At 42.6% G+C, this 23,914-nt stretch overlaps 1 long non-coding RNA gene across 1 annotated transcript in view; it reads left to right on the top strand.

Annotated features, from left to right (window-relative positions):
• The window catches only part of LOC111749965 (uncharacterized), a 275,560-nt gene that overhangs the window by 94,350 nt on the left and 157,296 nt on the right, over positions 1-23,914 (top strand). The window contains exon 5 of the long non-coding RNA XR_010318551.1: positions 20,012-20,139. This is a non-coding gene — a long non-coding RNA (uncharacterized LOC111749965). The remainder of the gene's footprint in view (positions 1-20,011; positions 20,140-23,914) is intronic.

The following is a 23,914-nucleotide window of genomic DNA, read 5'->3' as shown; positions in this document are numbered from 1 at the left end:
CCTAAACGTTTTATTATGAAGATTTTTCAAACACACAGAAAGGTTGAAGAAAGTACACAGTGAGTATCCATATACCCACCACTTAAATTCTACAATTAGCATTTTGCTTTAATGGCTTTATCACATATCTTCACATCCCTCTATCGATCCATTTTACTTATTTATTTGATGCATTTTAACACCACAAACACTCCAGCATGCATAGTGCTGACTAGAGCTCAACATTTATTTACAATTCTTTGGATGTGAGGGATTTGGATTTGTAAAGAGTGCAATGCACACATCTTGAGAGTAGCATTCTACAAACACAAATGCTTCCCGTTTCATCCAAACCCATACGTATATATGTGTGTGTGCGTTCAGTCATCTAGTGCTGCTATAACAGAAATACCACAAGTGGATGGCTTTAACAATGAGAAGTTTATTCTCTGACAGTTCAGGAGGCTAGAAGTCCTAATTCAGGGTGTTGGCTCCAGGGGAATACTGTCCTTCTGTTGGCTCTGGAGGAAGGTCCTTGTCATCAGTTTTTTTTTGATTTGGGAGCCTCTCAGTGCAGGAACCCCAGGTCCAAAGGACGTGTCCTCCTCCCAACGTTTCTTTCTTGATGTATGAGGGGGAACTCTGTGCTTACTTCCCTTTCCTTTTATCTCCTGAGAGATGAAAGGTGGTGCAGTCCACACCCCAGGGAAACTCCCTTTATATTGGAGCAGGGACGTGACCTGGTAAGGGTGTTACAATCCTACCCTAATCCTCTTTAACATAAAATTACAATCATAAAATGGAGGACAACCACAGAATACTGAGAATCATGGCCTAACCAAGTCAATACACACATTTTTTTTGGGGGGGGGCATAATTCGATCCATGACAATATGCATAAATGTATTTAGATAGAACATAACCTTCACCTCAGAAAGCTGCGTCCTGCCCCTTCCCGGGTAATCCCTGTTTCTACCCCACAGAGGCAATCCTTGTCTTAATTTTTTCACTGTAGATTAGATTTGCCCGTTCTAGAACTTCGTTTTAAGGAACTTGTACAGTATGTAGTCTTTTGTGTTTAATGCTTCTTTCACTCAACATGACTTTTTTTCTTCCTAGTAGTGATTTCTTACTTGAAGGAGAGTGAAAACAAAATACACGGCCAATTTCCTCCAAGATGCAGAATCAACTCATATTTAAGCATCTTCTCTGTGTCCGAGCTCTAAGTTATTTCATTTACTTTAAATCATTAATGCAGACTTTTTGTTCTTTTGTTAGTATCAGAAATCTGAGCTTTGGAGATGTTATCCAGCTAGCATCAACATAATGTTTTCTGAGATTCATCCATGTTGCTGTATGCCCACTTATATTTTAAGGCAAAATACTCCCTTTTAGTCTTCAGGGAGTCTCAGATTAGCAGTTTATTTAGAAAACAGCAGGGAAAATAAAGGTTCAAAATAAAGGAAAGTTGAAAGGAGCCCCAGTGACAACTGTGCCCCTTTGTTTTCCAGATGAAGAAATTGAGGCCCGATGATTGCTTCGGGTCATGTAGACTGAGCTGAAACTGGAACCCAAGTCTCCTGACTCTCTGCTCAAAATGATTAGGAAGGCAGCTGAGTGGGGTAGTTGTTTTGAGCTGCAGCCATGTGAGACGCAAGAGTTTCGACAGAGCTTTGCTTTAGAGGATGTGAAACTACACTAACTCATGTGACAAGAAATCCTCGGAGGCTTTGGTGTGGAGCCAGGAGAGGAAGTTTGACACGGCTTCTGGTTACCAGCTCCACCTCTGAACCCACTGGCCCTGGGTGACTTATGGTGAGCTTTCTGATTTGGAATATAAGGAGACATGGAATGGGGAACGTTGTTCTCTACCGGTGTGCACATGGCAGAGTAAACTAAAGGAAAAAGGAAAACAAGAAAGGCACCTTCAGCCACATGGCCCTCCCTTAGAATGGGACCTGGAGCTGAAAATAAAACACCAAGGGAGGGAGGGATGCTGTGGTTGCAGACAGAGCCTTTTATCTCCTGAGTACGCATTCCAATTCAACCCAGGATGACAAGGACCTGGCGGGTCCTGCCTGCCAGCTGTTGGCTGGCCTTTGTGAAAGTCCCCGATTTCTGGGCCAATGTTTAGCGGGCAGGTATCCATATCATGAAGCCAACTTGGCACTGCTAGCACCTTTGTTGATGAAATGAGCGCAGTGACAAAGAACTGAGGCTGCTGGGCCACTCTTGCTACCAGCTGGCAGGTGCAAACCCTGTGGGCAGGTGCCCTGGGGAAAGAGGGTTCGGGTTGCCACGGCAACTGATTAAAAAAAAAAAAGAGGTTTCGCCTTCAAGGTCAGTTTGACCTCTTTTCTTACAGGAGGATAGAGTGAGGAAGAAATGAATTTGTGGCCCCTCTGATTTCTGTGTGAATACATGCCTGGTCTGTTCTGAATGTTTTACGTCACTGAGTTGCCACATCTAATTCATCTTATTAAAGTTCATGCACTGGGCAAATCTGGGGGTTGGTGGATGTTTTGGGGGATGTCATCATGGACAAAGATCAGGCCACCAGAGAAGTCACAGAAGACACGTTCCAGTGTAAACCAAGCAGGGCTGAACAAAGGATTCCAAAGACGTTTCTGAAAAGGCCGGCAGTCAGGTTCCACGGGTTCTTTGGGCTATTCCAGGATGAGAGATTAGTGCTAACTACTTGAGGCATGCCAGCCTAGACGTCCTTTGGTCAAACTGTCCTGAGCCCAGGGGTGAAGGGACCCTTGTCAGCTTGCTGGTTGCCTCACAAGTTTGCCACAATGAGTTCATTGTAAAGAAACGTGCTTTCCTTATCGTGGCTGTCTTTCTGTCTGTAAATCTTTGACTCATGCATTTGCCTTTAGCAAATACATTTTCTGGCTTAGATTTGGAAGTCCAGCTTGTCATTGATATTAGTATTTCTACATCTCTGTCTGATAAAAGTTGTTCCAGTTCAGGTCATTGGGTCGGGTGTCAGTATTTTTCCCGTTTAACATCTCTTGTGCGTTCACATAAAGGCCATACCTCTTGTCAAACAGCCCTCCCATTCCTTTTCCAGGTTCCAGTTCCTTCTCTTTCCTTTTCAGGTCTAGTGGTGGTAATCAAAATAAAAAACAAAACCTGTTGCCATCGAGTTGATTCTGACCCATGGTGAGCCCACGTGTGTTAGACCCCATGTGTGTCGGAGTAGAACCGTACTCCGTTAGGGTTTTCAGTGCTTGGAATCCTGTAGAAGTGGATAGTCAGGACTTTCTTTTGTAGCACTCCTGGGTGGAGTCAAACCTCCATCCTTTCAGTTAGCAGCTGAATACTAACTGTTTGCACCACCCAGGGACCTATTAGCCCTGAGATATTCACTTTCTTTTGTAGTTTCACTATATCCCGCTTTTTTGTAAATCATCTGTGTTTTAAACTTCTTCAACATGAGGGTGCTATTTGTCTCTGGGAATCCCTGGGTGGTGCAAATGGTTAAAGTGCTCAGCTGCTAACTGAAAGGTTGAAAGTTTGAGTCCACCCAGAGATGCCTTGGAACAAAGTCCTGGTGATCTACTTCTGAAGAATCTGCCATTGAAAGCCCTGTGGAGCACGGTTGTACTCTGACACACGTGGGGTCACCATGAGTCCAAGTTGCCTTGATGGCAACTGGGTTTTATTTGTCTCCTGATGATACCCTGACTGATACAGACTTGAAAAGTACTAAAAGAGGTGGGTACAGAGTATTAAGGAGCCCTGGTGGCATAGTGGTTAAGAGCTTGGCTGCTAACCAAAAGGTCAGCAGTTTAAATACACCAGCCACTCCTTTGTAACCCCATGGGGCAGTTCTACTCTGTCCTATAGGGTCACTATGAGTCAGAGGAAGAAACCTATAGCCCAGTGGGGATAGAAGAGTTCATGGATGATGTTTGAGCTAATCTTGAGGAATGAGATATTTCCCTGGGATTAGGGTAAACCTGAAAACAGTCTTGCATCTGTCAGGCAGGTGTCCATGTGAATAAATCTCAATGGTTTGCATGGTTGTAAAAGACAGCGATTAGCCCAGTGGTCTTTAAAAAGCATAGGGAAGCTTAAATAATAAAATAGCAGTCACCCATATTCCTGTAATCTCTGTTGATACTTAGACATGCTTTCCTCCAGACTTTTTACACAGTTGAAATTATCTGCCACAAAACATCCCTTTAAAGTGTTCAAAAATGAAGATGTCACTTTTAGGACTAAGGTACACCTGACCCAAGCCATGGTGTTTTCAGTAGCCTCATATGGATGTGAAAGCTGGACAATGAACAAGGAAGACTGAAGAAGAATCGATATCCTTGAATTGTGGTGGTGAAGAATACTGAATATACCATGGACTGCCGGAAGAACGAACAGATTTGTCTTGGAAGGAGTGCAGCCAGATTGCTCATTAGAAGCAAGGATGGTGGAACTTCATCTCACATACTTTGGACATGTTACCGGAAAGGACCATTCCCTGGAGAAGGACATCATGCTTGGTAAAGTAAAGAGTCAGTGAAAAAGAAGACCCTCAACAAGATGGAATGACACAGTGGCTGCAACAATGGGCTCGTGCGTGACAATGATGTGAGGATGACGTAAGACTGGGCAGTATTTTGTTCTGTTGTATGTAGGGTCGCTATGAGTTGGAACTGACTGGGTGGCTCCTAAGATAAGCAGCAATAATTCCTTTGGAGTCCCTGGGTAGCACAAATGGTTAATACACTTGGCTGCTAACTGAAAGATTCGAGGTCCAAGACCACCCAGAAATACCTAGGAAGAAAGACCTGGTGACCTACTTCCAAAAGATTGAAAGTCCTGTGCAGTGACATTCTGCTCTGACAAGTGGGGTCGCCATGAGTCAGAGTTAACTTGATGGCAACTGGTTTACAGTTCGTTTCCAAAATTTCCAAACCTTCAGTGATAGTTTTGTACAACATGGCATTATGTTGGCAGTGCCTTGTGAAACAAAGGGGCAAGAACATCATATATGTAAAGGACAAAGGGGTGTGAGGAGTAGACAAGAGGGACAGAGCTGATGGAGGAACAGGGTTTGTGAGGGAGAGGTGCCTGAAAACCACTCAGGAGAAGCCTCCTGTGGCTGATCCTCTGAAATACTGCGACAGGTACTAGACTTCCTGAAGTTCAAATAATTACACTTGGATATTTTAAAAAAAGATGACCCCCAAGGCCTGGAGGACTCAGACTATATGCCATTCCTGTAATAGGGGAAAACAAAGTTGGAGATGGGTGGGACAGATATTATGAGGGAGGGATTTGGTGACTTACTGTGTGGGTAGGTGATGGATATTAAAATTGGCTGAAGGAAATAATATTTTTTCAGAACAGCTTCTGCAAAATGATTAAGAAGAGTACATAAGAATTTGAACAAAATTTTTGGAGAGAGAGAGAGAGAGGCAAAGTCCTTCAGAAGGGCTTCACCTATAAGGCTGAAACACGGCAAAGCGAACTATGAGCCAACTTATTACTTGCCATAGAAGTATATAGGAAAGGGAATAATGTCCTGATGGGCTTGGATTCCAAAAGGAATGGAATTACCTGGGTTTCCCTCTTGGTTGCTCATCCATGATCAAACAATTTCCAAACCTGAACTCAGTTGTAACATTTTTTAGTGGTCTTTTTTTTTCCCCGTTAGAAACCCCAAGTAAGTGACATATTTATTTTTGTGTTATTACCCAATCCATTTTTCAGCCCATGCTCAGCCTCCATTAGACATGAAGATGTGGAATGGTTTTAGGAAACAGATCTGATTAAGACTTGCTTGAATTTTTCACATAAAACCCCAAAAAACCATTGCCGTCGAGTTGATTTCGACTCATAGAGACCCTATAGCGACCCTATAGGACAGAGGAGAACTGCCCCATAGGGTTTCCAAGGAGTGCCTGGTGGATTCAAACTGCCGACCTTTTGGTTAGCAGCTGTAGCTCTTAACCACTATGCTACCAGGGTTTCCTTTTTTTTTTTCCCCAAGTAACTTTGCCAAAAGAAGTATCTGCCTCCAAACTGAGGTTTCCGCCTGGGAACTGCCATAACTCAATATTCAAATCTGCTTTGTAAGAACTTGGATATGGAATTTGAGCTAGTTTCTGCAAATAATTTACAGAGTGGTTGTATTTTCCTTGGGAAATGAAAACACAGCACCTCTTTGGGCAAGGTTTAGAGAACTCCAGGAAAATTCAGGAGTAAGGATTGGATGTGGATTTATTGTCATATTGGATGGGTTGGCTTTGGTTTGGGAATCTGTTTTAGAAAGGAGAAGACAGAGCACACAGAATTTTGGCAAGAAGTTTGTTTTAATAAAAAAAAAAAAGAAAAATCTTCCTGAAAGGTCAGAGTCCTGGCCTGTTACCTAACGCATAAAACAAAAACAGAGAAAAGTAAAAATTAAAAAAAATGGTTGCTGTTGAGTTAGTTCCGACTCATGGTGACCCCATGTGTTACAGAGTAGAACTACCCACCGTAGGGTTTTCAAGGTGGTGACCTTACAATATAGGTAAAAAGGTTGTTGCTTCCTTTGCACCCAGTCTTGTAAGCTTGCATAGTATATAAAAAAAAAAAATCCTGACTACCCCTATTCAATGTAAACCTAAGGAAGACATAAAAATACTACTTTATCTCCCGAAATAAGGTGTTCTTTTATGTGAAGTATCTCTATTTTGGCAAGCAGTACTGTGCTCTCCAGTCTCCTGGCATCCATTTTTATAGTAATGACATGCTTTTGAACATGACGTTGTGAGGTATTTGACACTCAGTTTTGGGACTCTGTATCTGAGCCTGTCAGTTTTGCCTTCACTTTTACTAGTAATTTGAATTTGAATGAAAATATAGAAGATATATTTGGGTGTTTGAAGATTATGTACATTTAGGAGGTTCTGCTCACTGAATCAGTATCCCTAAAAGATATCCACATGTTAGATTAATAGACCAAGATTAAGTGGATAGATTTTCATAAGAAATGAATATTAAATCAAAGCTTAGAAAAATCGATTGACCGGAAATGATTGACTTAACAGAAGTTCATGTGAAAAGTCTCATGGGTTTTATCACCACGGAAGTTCAGTAGAAATCCATAGTGTCACATGATGAGCATGAAGTTTTAGACAGCATTTATGGAAGTAGAATTCTCCTATCAAGGATGGTATTATGGATTGAATTACATCCCTCAAAAATGTATGTTGTAAACCCTAATCCCTATACCTGTGGAGGAGCCCTGGTGGTGCAGTTGCTGAGTACTTGGCTGCTAACTGAAAGACTGGCAGCTCAAATACACTAGCTGTTCTGCAGGAGGAAGATGTGGTGGTTTTCTTCTGCAAAGATTCCCATTGCTGTTGAGTGAATACTGACTCATAGTGACCAAATAGGATAGAGTAGAACAGCCTTATAGGGTTTTCAAGGAGTGGCTGGTGGATTCGAACTGCTGACATTATTGGTTAGCAGCCAAGCTCTTAACTATTGCACTATCAGGGCTCCGTCTGTGATGATTATCCAGCCTTGGAAACCCTATGGGGGCAGTTCTACTCTGTCCCGTAGAGTGGCTATTAGTTGGAATGGACTTGACTGCAGTGGGTATACCTGTGGATGTAATCCCATTTGGGAATGGGTTTTCTTTGTTATATTAATGAGGCAGTATTAGTGTAGGGTGTGTCTTCAGTCAATTGTTTTTGAGATATAGAAGAGCAGACTGAGCAAGCAAGCAGTGATGGAGAAAGATAGATGCTACACCACATGAGATCTCCAAGGAACCAAGAGACAGAAGCTGAGAAGAGACAAAGACCTTCCCCCAGAGCTGACAGAGAAAGACTTCCCCTGGAGCCAGTGCCCTGAATTCAGACTTCTAGCTTCTTAAATTGTGAGAAATTAAATTTCTGTTTGTCAAAGCCACCCACTTGTCTATCATAGCAGCACTAGATAACTAAGACAGGTGGTAATGCTCCTTCTCTATTTTAATCCTTGATATGTTGTCAGGAGAGATCAGTCCCTGGAGAAGGACATCATGCTTGGTAAAGTAGAGGGTCAACGAAAACCAGGAAGACCCTCAACGAGATGGATTGACACAGTGGCTCCAATAGTGGGCTCAAGCATAGCAACAACTGTGAGGATGGCACAGGACTGGGCAGTGTTTCATTCTATTGTACATGGAGTCACTATGAGTTGGAACTGACCCGATGGCACCTAACAACAACAACAACCAACCCAAGCTGAGCTCTATATATTTTTTAAAATTCTTTTTATTGGTATAATTCACGTAATATAAAATTCACCATTTTACCTATTTTAAAGTGCACAATTCACTGGCTTTTAGTACATTCACAGTGTTGTACAATCATCACCACTAGCTAATTCCAGAACATTTTCATCACCCCCAAAAGAAACCCATACCCATTGTCACTGCCTGGTTCCCCTTTTTCTACTCCCTAATAACCACTAATCTAATTTCTGTCTCTATGGATTCACCTGTTCTGGACATTTTATATAAATCAAATCATACAACATGTCTGCTTCTGTGCCTGACTTTATTCACTCAGCATAGTGGTTTCAAGGTTCATCCATGTTGTAGCATGTGTCAAAATTTCATCCCTTTCTACCTAGTCAGTTCTTAAGACCTCTCATCCTTCCAATGTTGAATCAGAATTGCAAAGGCCTATGAGGCAATGCTGACCACGGTCAGGTCAGCATGTGCCCCAAGCCCACAGGACCTGCTTTCCACTTCCAAGGGCTGTAGACAACTTGCTTCCTTTCCTGGTCACCCTGTCCTCTGGCCATCTGCATAAGGCTATTGCTGAGGGCTGGTGGGTAGGAGGGACTTGGGGACTCCCAGATCTTTCTGCCCTTCCTGGAACAGGGACTCCCCACCTCACCTCACTGCTTCTCCAAGGCCCTCTCCCTCTCCACTGCCCCATCTAAGACTCCCAGTAGTCAAAGCCTAAGGGCTTCAAAGCACAAAGTCTTAGGTTTTCAGTAAAGATCAAGTCCATGTTCAGGCTGCTTTGCTCTCTGCTGCACTGAAATCACTTGACAAGGAGGTTCAAAGCCTGGTAACTTGACTACAGTTAAGAAATAGGTTGAGAGACCATCAAAACTTTTATTTCAATAAATTATCCTGCCTGAATCTGATGGTTAGACACAAACCTTTGCTGCTTCCTTATTTGCTCTGAGCACTTCTGTCACATTGGTGTTTACCGGACTAGGGAGGGTGCAGAGTCTCAAACTTCGACCCCCTGGGAAAGCCAGGAATAAGCCAGGCCGCTGATGAAGCCCTGGCCTTCTGCTTAGCTCAGTTCCACAGGTTGTGGCCGAACAGGAGTGCTGCTCAGCCCCATGAATTCCATATATTTAAAAGGGTCAAGAGAAATAAGAGTTTTTCTGGAAGGAGTTCAACCAGGGTGGTAAAAATCAGGCAATCATGTCTTATGTGGAGCCATTGTAGGAACCGTGAGTTAGGCCAAAGAGGAAAGGCTCAGGAGGAGGCAAGAATGATTGGGGTGTGAAAAAGTCTATCAGAAGGATTGAGGGTTTCCTGGAATTTAGTGTATAGCATTGAAGCAAGACAAGGACCAATGTCTGGACATTTTAGGGGAATAGTTTGGGGGTTGATGTAAGGAAGGCTCCTCTGACAAATGATATTTGTTCGAAATCGAAATGGACTGGCCTGTGAGGAGGTGAGTTCCTGATCCTGAAGACTAAGACAAAGAGGTCGTGGAGGGAATGAAGCGTGCAGTTGTACTAGGTCACCTCTCAGGATCTGTGCATTGTAAAGGAAGCAAAGTTTGTCTCTGGAGCTTTCCCTTCTCTCCTTTATCCTAGCTGTCACCCTGGGAAAGATAGGGTCACCTGCATCCCACCACAATATTAATCACTTATAAGGCTAGCTGCATGGAGCCCAAAGGTTTTTATACCTCGGGAAATTTCCGCCAAATAGACATACTTCTATTCATAGAGACTACACTTGCTTCAACCTACAAACAAAGGAAAAATCAAAGAAAAGGGAGATTTAATGTGCAGTAACAAGATCTTGGGGAGAGAGATTTGGGGCGGGGTGTCAACTTGCATCTATTGAATTAAAGTATATAATCAAGCCTCTACATCCTATGGAAATGGTCCCTCGGTGGCACAAAGGGTTAAGTGCTTGACTACCTGAAAGACTGGCAGTTTGAACCCACCCAGATTCCTGGAAATTCTAGGTCACCATGAGTTAGAATCGACTCAAGGGCAACAACAATGGTAAATCCCATGGAAGTAGAAAGTCGGGAAAATATGTTCTCATTTCTCTCTTTTGGTCAGTATGCTGGTCTGTTTCGTCAGGGCAATAGCAATCTTTACATAATAGACACGGAGAAATAGAGTATTACTGTCTACAGTTCCTTTGCATTGGTGTGGGATTAGAAGATCAATGGTAAGTACAGTAGCTATGATCTTGGTGTTTGATGAGAATTTTTTAGCCACGATTTCTCACTCTAGATCACTTTATTTCAGCAAAGAAAGTGGGCAATAGACAGAGTATTTGAATATGGCTGGACTTATAAACGCTCAGCTTTAGAGGAAGAAGATTATTCTTCCTTTTTTCTTGTCACTCCCAGCCAGAAAGTACGGCAGGAAGGGTAACTGAACCCATGAAAGCAGGAAACTAAAAATTTTGGAATAAGGAGCCACCAGGAGATGGGAGAAAGGCCTGGGAGGGAGGAGAGAACGGAAGACTATTTTTCTTTCCCATTTAAGAGACTCCTGGGGGACCTCTTTCTTATTCCAGCATCCCGCCTGTTGGTCTCTTTGCAGGGATGTGCAGGGAGGGGCCTGTGAAGCTCCTGAGGAGTCCTGCAGCTGTTGTGGCTCGTAGGAGATGGGCAGCGTGTCTCCCAGCCCTTGTTAGCACCACAAATAACCCATTGAGGGGAGCAGGAGAAGGGAGAGGCATCCAGGGCTGCCCCGGGGTCCCTCAATGGGGGTACTGTTCTGGCTTGGGTGAAAGCCAGCCCTGACACCATGCTGGTTGTTAAAGCCTCATTCTTCCCAAGGAGGCGGCTGGAAAGGCAGCAGAGCAGCTGAGGCTCCAGAAAAGGTAGTTCTCTTGTTCCGCACAAGGCCCGACTGACAAACTAGAGGAAGCCACTTCCTTTTTAATTGCTTTCTGTTGCTCATTACATTTACATCCCAAGCGTTTTTCCTCTTCCCTCTCACTCCCATTTTATTGCTCAAGATCCAAAACTGATGGGTTTTCCCTTTCTCTCCCCAGTATCAGCTGAAACTTAGAAATGATGTCAAATTTTTCTGTTTTGTACCAATGCACTGGGGAGCCTGTCAAGAAGCACCTGGAGCACTGTTACAGCTTTGCTGTTAATCTTGAACCCTGAGTAGTTTAAAGTCTCTTTCAAGATGAAGATTGAGCCTTTAGAGATAAAGAAGTACTAGATGCCCACTGTGGGAACATCTGTTGTTTTTTCTTACCCATCATCCGTTCCCTTTCTTTACGGTATCACCACCTTGATTTTCCTTTGGGAGCCACCGCTTTCCACACTAAGCCTCTAGGCTTTGGAGGCAGACCCTCTGGTTTCAGGGGTGGACACAGCACTCTGGCCTGCATCTTTTATCCTCTTAGCTTTTTGAGGGGTGGTTGGTACCCAGGCTGGGCAAGTCAGAGTTAGTCCTGAAACATTTTGCTGAAAGGATTGGGAAAGAGATTCTCTATTTCCACTGATATTGAAGAGTGGGTAGAGCATAAGTTGGGACTGTGATGATCATCTTTGTTACCAAAGGTGACAGGAGAGTCAGGCGGAAAATAAAGACCACAGAGGAAAACAGCGAAAGTGATAGACCCCTGGTGACTTTAGGTATCAACTGCATAGAGCTATGCCTAGAGCCAGACCTGACTTTTCAGTTATTCTCGTCAGTAAATTCCTTCCCTTTTTTCCCTCATCTGGTTTGAGCCAGGTTTCTGTTAATTGCAATGGACATAATCCTACCGGAGATACTAAATGTTTTTCTGCTTCCTACTTCTTGCTCAAGCTACAATGTCTTACAATTGACATAAATGGTGTCAGAGTTGAGATGCACTGACACTATCCAATATTTTAGCCTTTATAGAGACTGGAGAACTCACTCACTCGTTCTTCTCTGATTGGACTAGGATAATAGACTCCATGGAATTCTCAATCATCATCTTGAGTCTCTGGTAAGAACCCCAGCCTAGCTAATTCTTCCATCCAGTAAGTGTTTATTCTGTGTCTACCACATGCCATAGTATGGCCTCAAGCAGCTGATAGTCTAGCAGAGAGAGAACTGGTGTATGTGCAATGAAGTATGGCAGGTACCATGATGAGCGTCTACCTCTTCTTCCATGGGAGAGTCCAAGGAGGAAGTTGTCACCATTAGTTGCCATTGAGACTTATGGAAACCCCATATACAGAGTAGGGCTGCTCCATGGGGTATCCAAGGTTGTGACCTTTCAGAAGCAGATCACCAGGACTGTCTCCCAGGTGCCTCCAGGTGGATATGAACTGCCAAGCTTTCACCTAGTTAGTCAAGTGCTTAACTGTTTGCACTACTCAGGGACTCCATAAAGAAGATGTGGTCGGTTCTTAATATTAGCAGGATAAAGAAAGTCCTCAGAGAGTAGGCAATACTTGAGCTATTTCTTCAAATAGGAGTCAAGGCTTTTCTGCTGAAAATGGTATGGGAAGAGCAGACCAGTCCAGCCCAGGAGAGAATAGTTAGCTGTGGACTATTGTCTGGCTTAAAATCTATCAGCTGTAGGACAGAAAGGGAAGTTCAGTCTTACATGTTTAGCACATGCCTGAATGATGTGTTATAATGATTAGAATATAGAAGTCTGTGGCCATCTCATCTCTTCCTTCCTCCCTTCCTAGAATTCAGAAAGTGTATCAAATTTTCTTGCTGGTAAGCAAGATCATATAGATATGAGTGTTTAGAGTCAATTGTAGTAGGTGGTCTTAATGTTCCACGTCTAGCCATGGGCTTTGTGAGTGTGAGTTAGTTGTGGGGGGATAGCATAGCAGCAGCAGCATCTTCCTTACTTCTGGATTGCAGTTAAAATTGTACACCCTGAAATAAATTGTCCAGTGATGGCCTGCATCTTCCTCTTCAATCCTTCCAGTAATTTTCTAAGCACTCTGTTCCCTACACTAAGTCTCTTTCTGTTTGAAATACTTAGAGTGGGTTTTGTTTTCTGCACTGAACCCTGACTGATACAGTTCCCCACTGTGAGATCTCTAAGGGCCAAGACCTTGCTGATCTTGTTCTCTGTTATATCTTCAATAGTAAGCACACTGTTTGGCTCTAGTAGATTGCCAGTAAACAGTTTTTGAGTGAGTGTATGACATTTGTAGACAGAAGATACATATACACAAATAGTTAAAGAAAAATTCAAAAAATGCCATAAAACTGCACATGGTCAAGTGTCACCTTATTAGTAGTAAGTGTTATGTTGTCATAGGCCAGTGGTTACTGTGGCTGGAGTGCTCATGGAAGACTTGATGGAGAAGACTTGGTGGAAATGAAAACTGGATTCTGGTGGCTAGGTAGAAGTTGAATAGGAAAAAATAAGGAAGGCATTCTAGATATCAATCTCCAGTGCTGATACTACTGCATACTGATGACCAATGTGTACTCATTTCTGAAATGAGGACTAAGTTCCCTTTGAAATGCTTATGGGCTTAAAAGTGAAGGGAAAAGGTCTTGGCATGATGTTCTTGGGTTTTGCCGAACCATAATGTTATGTTTGGAGCCTTCCTCAGCCCCCAGGCCACAAGAATTCCCCGGTCCCTAACCCATACCCACATCAAGCATGTTTCTGAGTCTTCTGGGAAACCACACAGTCAGTATTCAGATCTCTGATCCGGCTTCAGAACAAGCAAGGCAAGATTTGAGTTCAGAAGGCAGAAATTTCCATGGGGGAGCATGTTCCAAGAAGTTGGCTGACAGCCTCTGGTCCTCCTGCACTCTAAGAGTGGGTGAAAGGTTTGGTGGACAAAGCTTTTTACATTAAACAATTACAAGGGAAGTGATGTGATTGAGGACTTCTCTACTTGCCAGTCAAGCTGATCAAAGTCACCAGAAAGTTACTAGATTTTTGAGCTTTTCTTTAGGTGGGGAACCAACCCAGTCAATGCTAGTTTCTCATTTCATGGTTTAGCTATAAAAAGAAGTCATTATTGTGTTTTAAGAATGGAATAGAAGAAAGTTTTGGAACCGTGTTAAATAAATTAACACATTTTACAACTCTAATATTAAATTGGCTGGACATCTAAGTGGTATTAATCAATGGCTCAGTTGGAAGTACATATAGCCTTGTTACATAAATGTAAGAGACAGCAAAGGTCTACAGAAGCTTTGCAAGACTATGAAATATGTTATCCCATTGCATTCAGGGTGAACAAAAAAAAAGGAGTAGGAAGCAAAAGTACAATGGCTTCTGAACACCTTATGCCTAAGAGACTGCCCGAGAAGATGGAGCCCGAAGAGCTGAGCTCTTACTTTGTACTCTCAGGCATCACCTGATTAATGACAGTCCTATTTTCCCTATGTTTAAATGAAGTTAAATTAGGTCACTAAGGGTTTAAAATTAGGAGATTTCTGAATTTAGAAGAGAAATGTGGTAATCCACAGCTGTCATATTGATATGCTCTGAGAACTTATTGCTTTGTTGTCCAACTTAATCTTCCATTGTGTTTTAGGCTGAGTTCTCTAGAGAAGCAAAACCAGTGAAGCATATATATCTGTATATATATATACACATATATATTTATATATAGAGAGAGAGCCCTGGTGGCACAGTGGTTAAAAGCTATAGCTGCTAACCAAAAGGTCGGCAGTTTGAATCTACCAGAAGCCCTTGAAAACCCTATAGGGAGTTCTACTTTGTCCCATATGGTCACTATGAGTCAGAATTGACTTGACAGCAATGGGTTTGGATCAGGTTTTTACATATATATATGTACATGTATTTATATATGTACATATTATGGAACCCTGGTGGCACATTGGTTAAGAGCTACGGCAGCTAATGAGAAGATTGGTGATTCGAATCCACCAGCTGTTCCTTGGATACCCTGTGGGGCAGTTCTGTTCTGTCCTATAGGGTCACTATGAGTTGGAATCAACTTGGTGACAATGGGTTTTTGATATATATTGTGCATATACACACAAACACACATATGTATGTATTGTATGTATATATATATAGAGAGAGAAATTTATCTCAAAGAAATAGCTCATGCAGTTGTAGAGGCTGGTAAGTCCCAAGTTCACGGATCAGGTGTTAGGCTGGAGGCTTCTTGTGACTCACATAGCTCCAGGGGCTGATGAACCCAAGATCAGCAGGTCAGACAGCAGGCCTCTGGCTGAAGTCCCAAAAACCAGAGGTCAGATAATGAAGAACCAGATGCAGGATCCAGAGCAAGCAAGAAAGTTGCCAGAACATCCATACACATATTTTGGATGGAGGCCACACCCATGAGGAAACTCCCCTTACAACTGATTGGCTGATCACATCAGGTCACATCATGGAGGATGACTACATCTTTACATAACTGCCAAACTACATCATTACATAACTGCAAAACTACTGAGAACCATGGCCCAGCCAAGTTGAAACTCAGCCTTAAAGATCACAGTTCACCCCTTGTCAACTTAGCACCTGTACACATCTCCTCAAACCATACACAATCTAAATAAAGACAACTACAAAGTCATACTTGTGCCTAATGTGATACAGTGAACATGCCTACAACCGAAAATTCACTCGCCCCATTTACATCTGATAGTTCATAAATGAAGAAGACAAAAATGTTTGATGCACACATACAAGGAAGAAATACTCATAACAATTACAGCCCTTGTTTCTGCAACTGGCCACGTGGTCATAACTGGTATTTAGAACTACCTTCTTTCACCACCCATCCTATATTCCCTTTACCCTTAACAAACACCTCAGCAGGTTGTAATTCTTTGCCTAGTGGTGTGACCCAAACCGTCATTCCTGAAGGGTCTGGGCCATTAGTAGAAATGTCAGAATTGGGTTCCTGTAGTTTTTCATTGACTTTAATCATAGGGCAAGGTAGTAAAAGAGATGCCCTAAGGGATCTTCTGTATTCCAGACATACTCGTGTTTTTTTTTTTTTTTTTTTTTTTGCCTCCACTATGAAACATCTATCTGTTTCCCCTTGGCAGTCAGGATCAATCACATCAGGATTAGGTATGGTATGGTGACTCACTTCTTTGTCTGTTGACCCAGCAGTATGAGGAGTCCAAGGTGGCTGGATGGCGTTTTTAACTTCTGTTCAGTGGAATCCATGTGTGTCTCCAGGTGGGAGCACTCCTCCCTTTGGAACTAAGACCTCTAGTCCTGCAGAGCATAGGGTCACCAGGAAAGGAAACAAATAATATAAGTGGGTCACTATGGGTAATAGTGAATTGTGTCACTCCCATCTCCATCCCTTGATTCCTGGAACTGTGAATTCTGGCTAGTGGACACTGGTTTAGAGCATATACAGCCAGCCTCCTGGAGAACATTGCCCCAACGCTTCAAAGTTTTGCCTCCTAGCTGGTGCCATAATTGAGTCTTTAGAAGGCCATTCCATCATTCTATCAAGCCAGCTGCTTCAGGATGGTGGAGAACATGTAAGACCAGTGAATTCCATTACCATGGGCCCATTGCTGTACTTTGTTTGCTGTGAAGTGAATACCTTCATCTTAGGTAATGATGTGTGGGATGTCATGACAGGGGATAAAGCATTCTGTGATCAACCGATGGTAGTTTTGGAAGAGATATTGCATGCAGGGAAGGCAAATTCATATCCAGCATAAATGTCTATCCCAGTAAGAACAAAACGCTGCCCTTTCATGATGGAAGCTATCTTAGTTATTGAGTGCTGCTATAACAGAAATAAGATGGTTTTAACAAATAGAAATTTATTCTTTCACAATCTAGCAGGCTAGAAGTCTGAATTCAGGGTGCCAGCTCCAGGGGAAGGCTTTTTCTCTCTGTCATCTCTGGGGGGAGGTCATTGCCATTAATCTTCCCCTGGGTCTATGAGCTTCTTAGTGCAGGGACCCAAGGTCCAAAGGACACACTCTGCTCCTGGCTCTCCTTCTTGGTGGCAGAAGGTCCCTCTCCTCTCTGTTCACCTCTCTCTTTTATATCTCAAAAGAGATTAACTCGTGATACAACCTGATCCTCTAGATTGTGTCCTGCCTCATTAACATAACTGCCTCTAATCCTGTTTCATTAACATCATAGATGTTAAGATTTACAACACATAGGATAATTACATCAGATCTCAGAATGGAGGACAAGCACAAAATACTTGGAATCATGGCCTAGCCAAGTTGACACACATTTTAAGTGGACACAATTCAATCTATAATAGAAGCGATCTAATGTAATCAACCTGCCACCAGGTTGTTCGCTGATTGCCTTGAGGAATGGTGCCATATTGGGAATCAGTGTTGGTCTCTGCCTCTGGCAGATCGGGCACTCAGCAGTGGCTGTAACCAAATCGGCCTTGGTGAGTGGAAGTCCATGTTGGTCAGCCCATGAATTACCTCCATTATTGCCAGCATGACCACTTTGTTTATGAGCCCATTGGTCAATGACAGGAGTGGCTGGTGAAAGAGGATAACTGGTTTCCACATAAGGTATAATCATATCCTCTTGATTGTTAAAATCCTCCTCTGTTGAGGTCACCCTTTGGTGAACATTCACATGAGACACAAATATCTTCACTTCTTTGGCCCATTCAGAGAGGTCTATCCACATACCTCTTCCCCATACCTCCTTGTCACCAATTTTCCAATCATGTTCCTTCCAAGTCCCTGACCATCCAGCCAAACCATTGGTCACAGCAGATGAATCAATATATAATCACACATCTGGCTATTTCTCATTCCAGGCAAAGTGAACAGCTAGGTGCATTGCTCAAAGTTCTGCCCATTGGGAGTATTTTCCTTCACCACTGTCCTTCAGGGAGTTCTAGAAAAGGGTTGCAGTGCTGTCGTTGTTCATTTTAGACTAGAGCCTGCCTATTAAGCAGAACCATCTGTAAACCAAGCATGAATTTTTCTCTTCCACAGTCAATTGATCATAAGGAACTCCCATGAGGCCACAGGTGTAGACTAGGAGAGGACAGGTAATGTGACAGGAGTGGACCACTTCCTCATGCAACTTACTTGTGCCTTCAGGTCCTACTCTAGCCCAGTCTCGTATATACCACTTCCATTTAATGATGGAGTGCTGCTGTGCACATTTGACTTAATGACTCTGTGGGTTAGATAACGTTCTGTTTATGATGGGCAGCTCAGGCCACATGGTGACTTGATGTCCCATGGTTAAGCATTCAGTCTCTACTGACGCCCAGTAACAGAAAGTTTTTACTTTCTCAAAAAGAGTAGTTATCTGCAGAGGATGGCAGGATGTTGCTTGAAAATCTTAGGGGTTTGAACTGTGATTTACCAATAAGGGTCTGCCAAAGACTCCAAACAGCACCTCTGCCACTGACACTTCAAGCACTTACTGGGTGAGCTGGATCATATGGCCAAAGTAGCAGAATGGCTTGCACGGCAGCCTGAACCTCTTGTAGAGCTTTCTATTGTTCTGCGCCCCACTCAAAACTAGCAGCTTTTGGAGTCACTTGATAAATGTTCTTGTTAGGTGCCATCAAATCAGTTCTGACCCTATGTACAACAGAACGTAATACTGCCCGGTCCTGCGCCACCCTCACAAACATTGTTATGCTTAAGCCCATTGTTGTAGCCACTGTGTCAATCCATCTCATTGAGGATCTTCCTCTTTTTCCCTGACCCACTACTTTAGGAAGTATGGTGTTCTTCTCCAGGGACTGATGCCCTCTTACAACATGTCCAAAGTGTATGAGACGTAGTCTTGCCATCTTTGCTTCTGAGGAGCATTCTGGTTGTACTTTCTCCAAGACAGATTTCCTCATTCTTTTGGCAGTCCATGGTATACTCAATGTTCTTCTCCAACACCACTATTCAAAGGCTTTAATTCTTCTATCTTCTTTATTCTTCATCCAGCTTTCACAAGCATAGGAGGCAAATAAAAAAAACATGGCTTGGGTCAGGCACAACTTAGTCTTCGAGGTGACATGTTTGCTTTTGAACACTTTAAAGAGGTCTTTTGCAGCAGATTTGCCCAATGCAATGCCTCTTTTGATTTCTTGACTGCTGCTTCCATAGCTGTTGATTGTGGATCCAAGTAAAATGAAATCCTTGACAATTTCAATCTTTTCTTTGTTTATCATGATGTTGCTTATTGGTCCAGTTATGAGGGTTTTTGTTTTCTTTTTGTTGAGATGTAATCTATACTGAAGGCTGTGGTCTTTGATCTTCATTAGTAAGTGCTTCAAGTCCTCTTCACTTTCAGGGAGCCGGGTTGTGTAATCTGCATGACACGGGTTGTTAATGAGTCTTCCTCCAATCCTGATTCCCTGTTCTTCTTCATATAGTCCAGCTTCTCAGATTATTTGACCAGCCTACAGATTGAATAGGTATGGTAAATAGACATATATAGGCACACCCAAATGAAGGATATGTTGCCTCCAAAATCCAAAGAGGTCAACTAGGTGTTGTGCCTCCTTTTTAGTTGTAGGAGGAGATGGATGCAATAACTTATCCTTTACTTCACAGTATCTCAACATATCCAACGCCACTAGACCCCTAGAAATTTCACTGAGGTGGAAGGTGCCTAAATTTTTCTGGGTTTAATTTTCCAACACTCTAGCACACAAATGTTTTACCAATAAGTACAATGTCATTGATACTTCTTCCTTACTGGGTCCACTCAATCAACATAATATTATCAATGTACGGGACCAGTGTGATGTCTTGTGGAGGAAAAGGGCAATTAAGATCCCTACGAACTAAATTATGACATAGGGCTGGAGAGTTGATATGCCGCTGAGGTAGGACAGTGAAGGTATATTGTCGACCTTGCCAGCAAAGGTAAACTGTCTCTGGTGGTCCTTTGAAACAGATATGGAGAAAAAGCCACTGGCCAGATCAATAGCTGCACACCAAGGTACCAGGAGCTGTACTAATTTGCTCAAGCAATGAAGCCACATCTGGACAAGCAGCTGCAATTGGAGCCACAAACTGTTTATGGTAATCCACTGTCAATTGCAAAGATCCATATGTTTTTTTTGCACAGGTTAAATAGGTGAGTTGAATGGGGATGGGATGAGAATTATCACCCTGCATCCTTCAAATTCTTGATTGTGGCAGTGATTGCTGCAATTCCTCCAGGAATGTGGTATTGCTTTTGGTTTACTATTTTCCTAGGTAGTGGCATTTCCAATGGCTTCCAGTTGACTTTTCCTACCATAATATCTCTTATGCCACTTGTGAGGGACCCATGTGAGGGTTCTGCTAGTAGTTGAGTGTGTCTATTCCAATTATGCATTCTGGAACTGGCGATATCACTAGAGAAAGGGCTCAGAGCCCACTGGAGCCACTGTGAGATGAACCTGAGCTAAGACTTCATTAATAACCTGACCTCCATACACCCTCACTCTGACTAGTGGTCCACAGTGATGTTTTGGGTCTCCTGGAATTATTGTCAGTTCAGAACCAGTATCCAGTAACCTCTGAAAAGTCTGATTATTTTCTTTCCCTCAATGAATAGTCACTCATGGGAAACGCCTTAGATCCCTTTGGAGAAGGCATGAAGAAAGAATAACAGTATAAATTTTGGGCAGTGTAGTAGGGCCCTTCCTCAAGTGGACCTGGCCTCCCCTTCATTCAAGGGATTGTAGGTCTGTAAACTGGCTCAAGTCTGGGAATTGATTGAGGAGCCGTTACTCTCTAGTCTGATGATTCTAGTTAGAATGCCAAGATCCATCTGATATTAGCATAGTAGTTAGTTGTCTTAATTCAGTTAGGGCAGGTCTCACCATCAAATCTGACTTATAGAAAATAGCAATTGCAGCAGTCTTCAAGGATGCTGTGATAATATGTTGTGTCCTCTGGGCACGTTTGAGCATGGGAATAAGTTGTGTGGGTCTGTGTGTCTAGCGTGATAAATCCACTCTACTATGCCGATTTCCCTAACCCTTTGGCTGCCTTCTTCTACAGTATAGCAAGGAAGCTCTGGTACTTCAACTGGATTTAGTGTATGCCACCGTGGAATCCATGCTTCAGCAAACCAATCAAATAAACAATTAGATTCTTTCCTAAATCCTTTCCTAACCTCTCAAGCTGAAACAGTGAATGAAGAATCTGTGTTTAGTGGGCCCATATTAATAAGCTCAGACTGATCCAACTTTATGTGCCTTGCACCATTATCCCACACTCTTATTAGCCATTCACACACATATTCTTCAGGTTTCTGTTTGTACATAATAGAAAATCAAGCAGTTCTTTTTGAGTGTAGCGTACATCCTACTAGTACACACTTTGTACTTCACCTTTTGGGGCTTTCTGAGACTTAAGCCTGGTTATAGATCTAGAAGCAAAAATGGATGGTGATGATGTGTTCTGAGAATGTCCAGCAATGTCTTGTAAGCTATGTACCCCAGGTGATGCCCCAGATAGTGATTCAGATGCCACCCCAGGTAATATCTCAGACAAAGGTTCTTCAGACACAACTGGGTTAATCTCATCAGATGAGGGTGGAGGGTTTAGTAGGTTTACCGAAGGGGGCGGTTTAGCAGGCAAAGATGGAGTAGTTTCTTCAGATGGGAGTGAGAGGGCGGGTTCTGTTGGCAGGAGCGGTTCAACAGAATTTAAGAGCTCAGTGGCCCCAGATTCCTGACTGCCTGCTCTTTTGTCCCCATCCCAAGTTTCAGGATCCCAATAAATGCCCTCACTTTAACCTTGGATACCACTTGAGGTTGGGAATTCAGTTGGCGTTGTAATTCAGCCACTGTTATAATAAAACTCTGGGTTTGGTTTTTAGCAGTATCAACTCTGTTACTATAAGAATAGACTTTCTTTCAGGGTACAAGTGGCAACTTTGAGGTCTTTTATGTGGTGCTTAAGCTGTGACTCTGAAGCCCTAAGCTCATTTCTTTCTTTCACTACTTTGTCTAATGAAAGAAGGACCAACCATTAAGTTTCTATATATTTCTCATTCTGACAAAATTGTAGAAAAATATCAAACATGCAATCACCCAGAGCCTCACTTCTCACCAATATTTGATCTATTTATTGGTAGTGTTATTATGTGTATCAATATTGCCACCTCACACCATGGATTAGCAGTGCCCTTTTAACTACTGGAGCCAGAGTCTTTAAGACTAGTCAGACTTGAGAACCAATTTAGAAAACATATCCTTGCAATTTTGTTTCTCTAGAACCATTTTCAGTACCAAGTGTCTTAGGCTGTGTTCTCTAGAGAAGCAAAACCAGTATGTATGTATGTATATATATATATATATATACACACATACACACACACACATATACGTAGGAAACTCTGATGGTATAGTGGTTAAGAGCTATGGCTGCTAACCAAAAGGTCAGCAGTTCAAATCCACCAGGTACTCCCTGGAAACCATGTGGGGGCAGTTCTACTGTGTCCTATAGAGTCACTATGAGTGTGTTTGTGTGTGTGTGTGTATATATATATATATCTCCTCCATGTGTTTGTCAGTTTGTCGTACTGTGGGGACTTGTGTGTTGCTGTGATGCTGGAAGCTATGCCACTGGTATTCAGATACCAGCAGGGTCACCCATGGAGGACAGGTTTCAGCTGAGCTTCCAGACTAAGACAGGCTGTGAAGAAGGACCTGGAAGTCTACTTCTGAAAAGCATTAGCCAGTGAAAACCTTATGAATAGCAGCAGAACATTGTCTGATACAGTGCTGGAAGATGAACCCCCCCAGGTTGGAAGGCACTCAAAAGATGACTGGGGAAGAGCTGCCTTCTCAAATTAGAGCTGACCTTAATGATGTGGATGGAGTCAAGCTTTCGGGACCTTCATCTGCTGATGTGGCACAACTCAAAATGAGAAGAAACAGGTGCAAACATCCATTAATAAACAGAACCTGGAATGTACGAAGTATGAATCTAAGAAAATTGGAAATCATCAAAAATGAAATGGAACAAATAAACTTTGATATCCTAGGCATTAGTGAGCTGAAATGGATGGGTATTGGCCATTTTGAATCAGACAATCATATAGTCTACTACTCTGAGAATGACAGTTTGAAGACGAATGGTGTTGCACTCATCGTCAAAAAGAACGTTTCAAGATCTATCCTGAAGTACGACACTGTCGGTGATAGGATAATATCCACACGCCTACAAGGAAGACCAGTTAATATGACTATTATTCAAATTTACGCACCAACCACTAGGGCCAAAAATGAAGAAATAGAAGATTTTTTATCAGCTGCTGCAGTCTGAAATTGATTGAACATGCAATCAAGATGCATTGATAATTACTGGTGATTGGAATGTGAAAGTTGGGAACAAAGAAGAAGGATCGGTAGCTGGAAAATATGGCCTTGGTGATAGAAACAATGCCAGAGATTGAATGATAGAATTTTGCAAGACCAACGACTTCTTCATTGCAAATACCTTCTTTCACCAACATCAACGGCAACTATACACATAGACCTCACCAGATGGAACACACAGAAATCAAATTGACTACATCTGTGGAAACAGACGATGGAAAAGCTCAATATCATCAGTCAGGACAAGGCCAGGGGCTGACTGTGGAACAGACCATCAATTGCTCATATGCAAGTTCAAGCTGAAACTGAAGAAAACCTAAGCAAGTCCACGAGAGCCAAAATATGACCTTGAGTATATGCCACCTGAATTTAGAGACCATCTGAAGAATAGATTTGATGCATTGAACACTAATGACCAAAGACCAGATGAGTTGTGGAATGACATCAAGGACATCATCCATGAGGAAAGCAAGAGGTCA

The sequence above is a fragment of the Loxodonta africana genome, chromosome 2 (genome assembly GCF_030014295.1).
Source record: "Loxodonta africana isolate mLoxAfr1 chromosome 2, mLoxAfr1.hap2, whole genome shotgun sequence".
NCBI lineage: Eukaryota > Metazoa > Chordata > Mammalia > Proboscidea > Elephantidae > Loxodonta > Loxodonta africana.
This window is presented reverse-complemented; position numbering and strand designations above follow the sequence as displayed.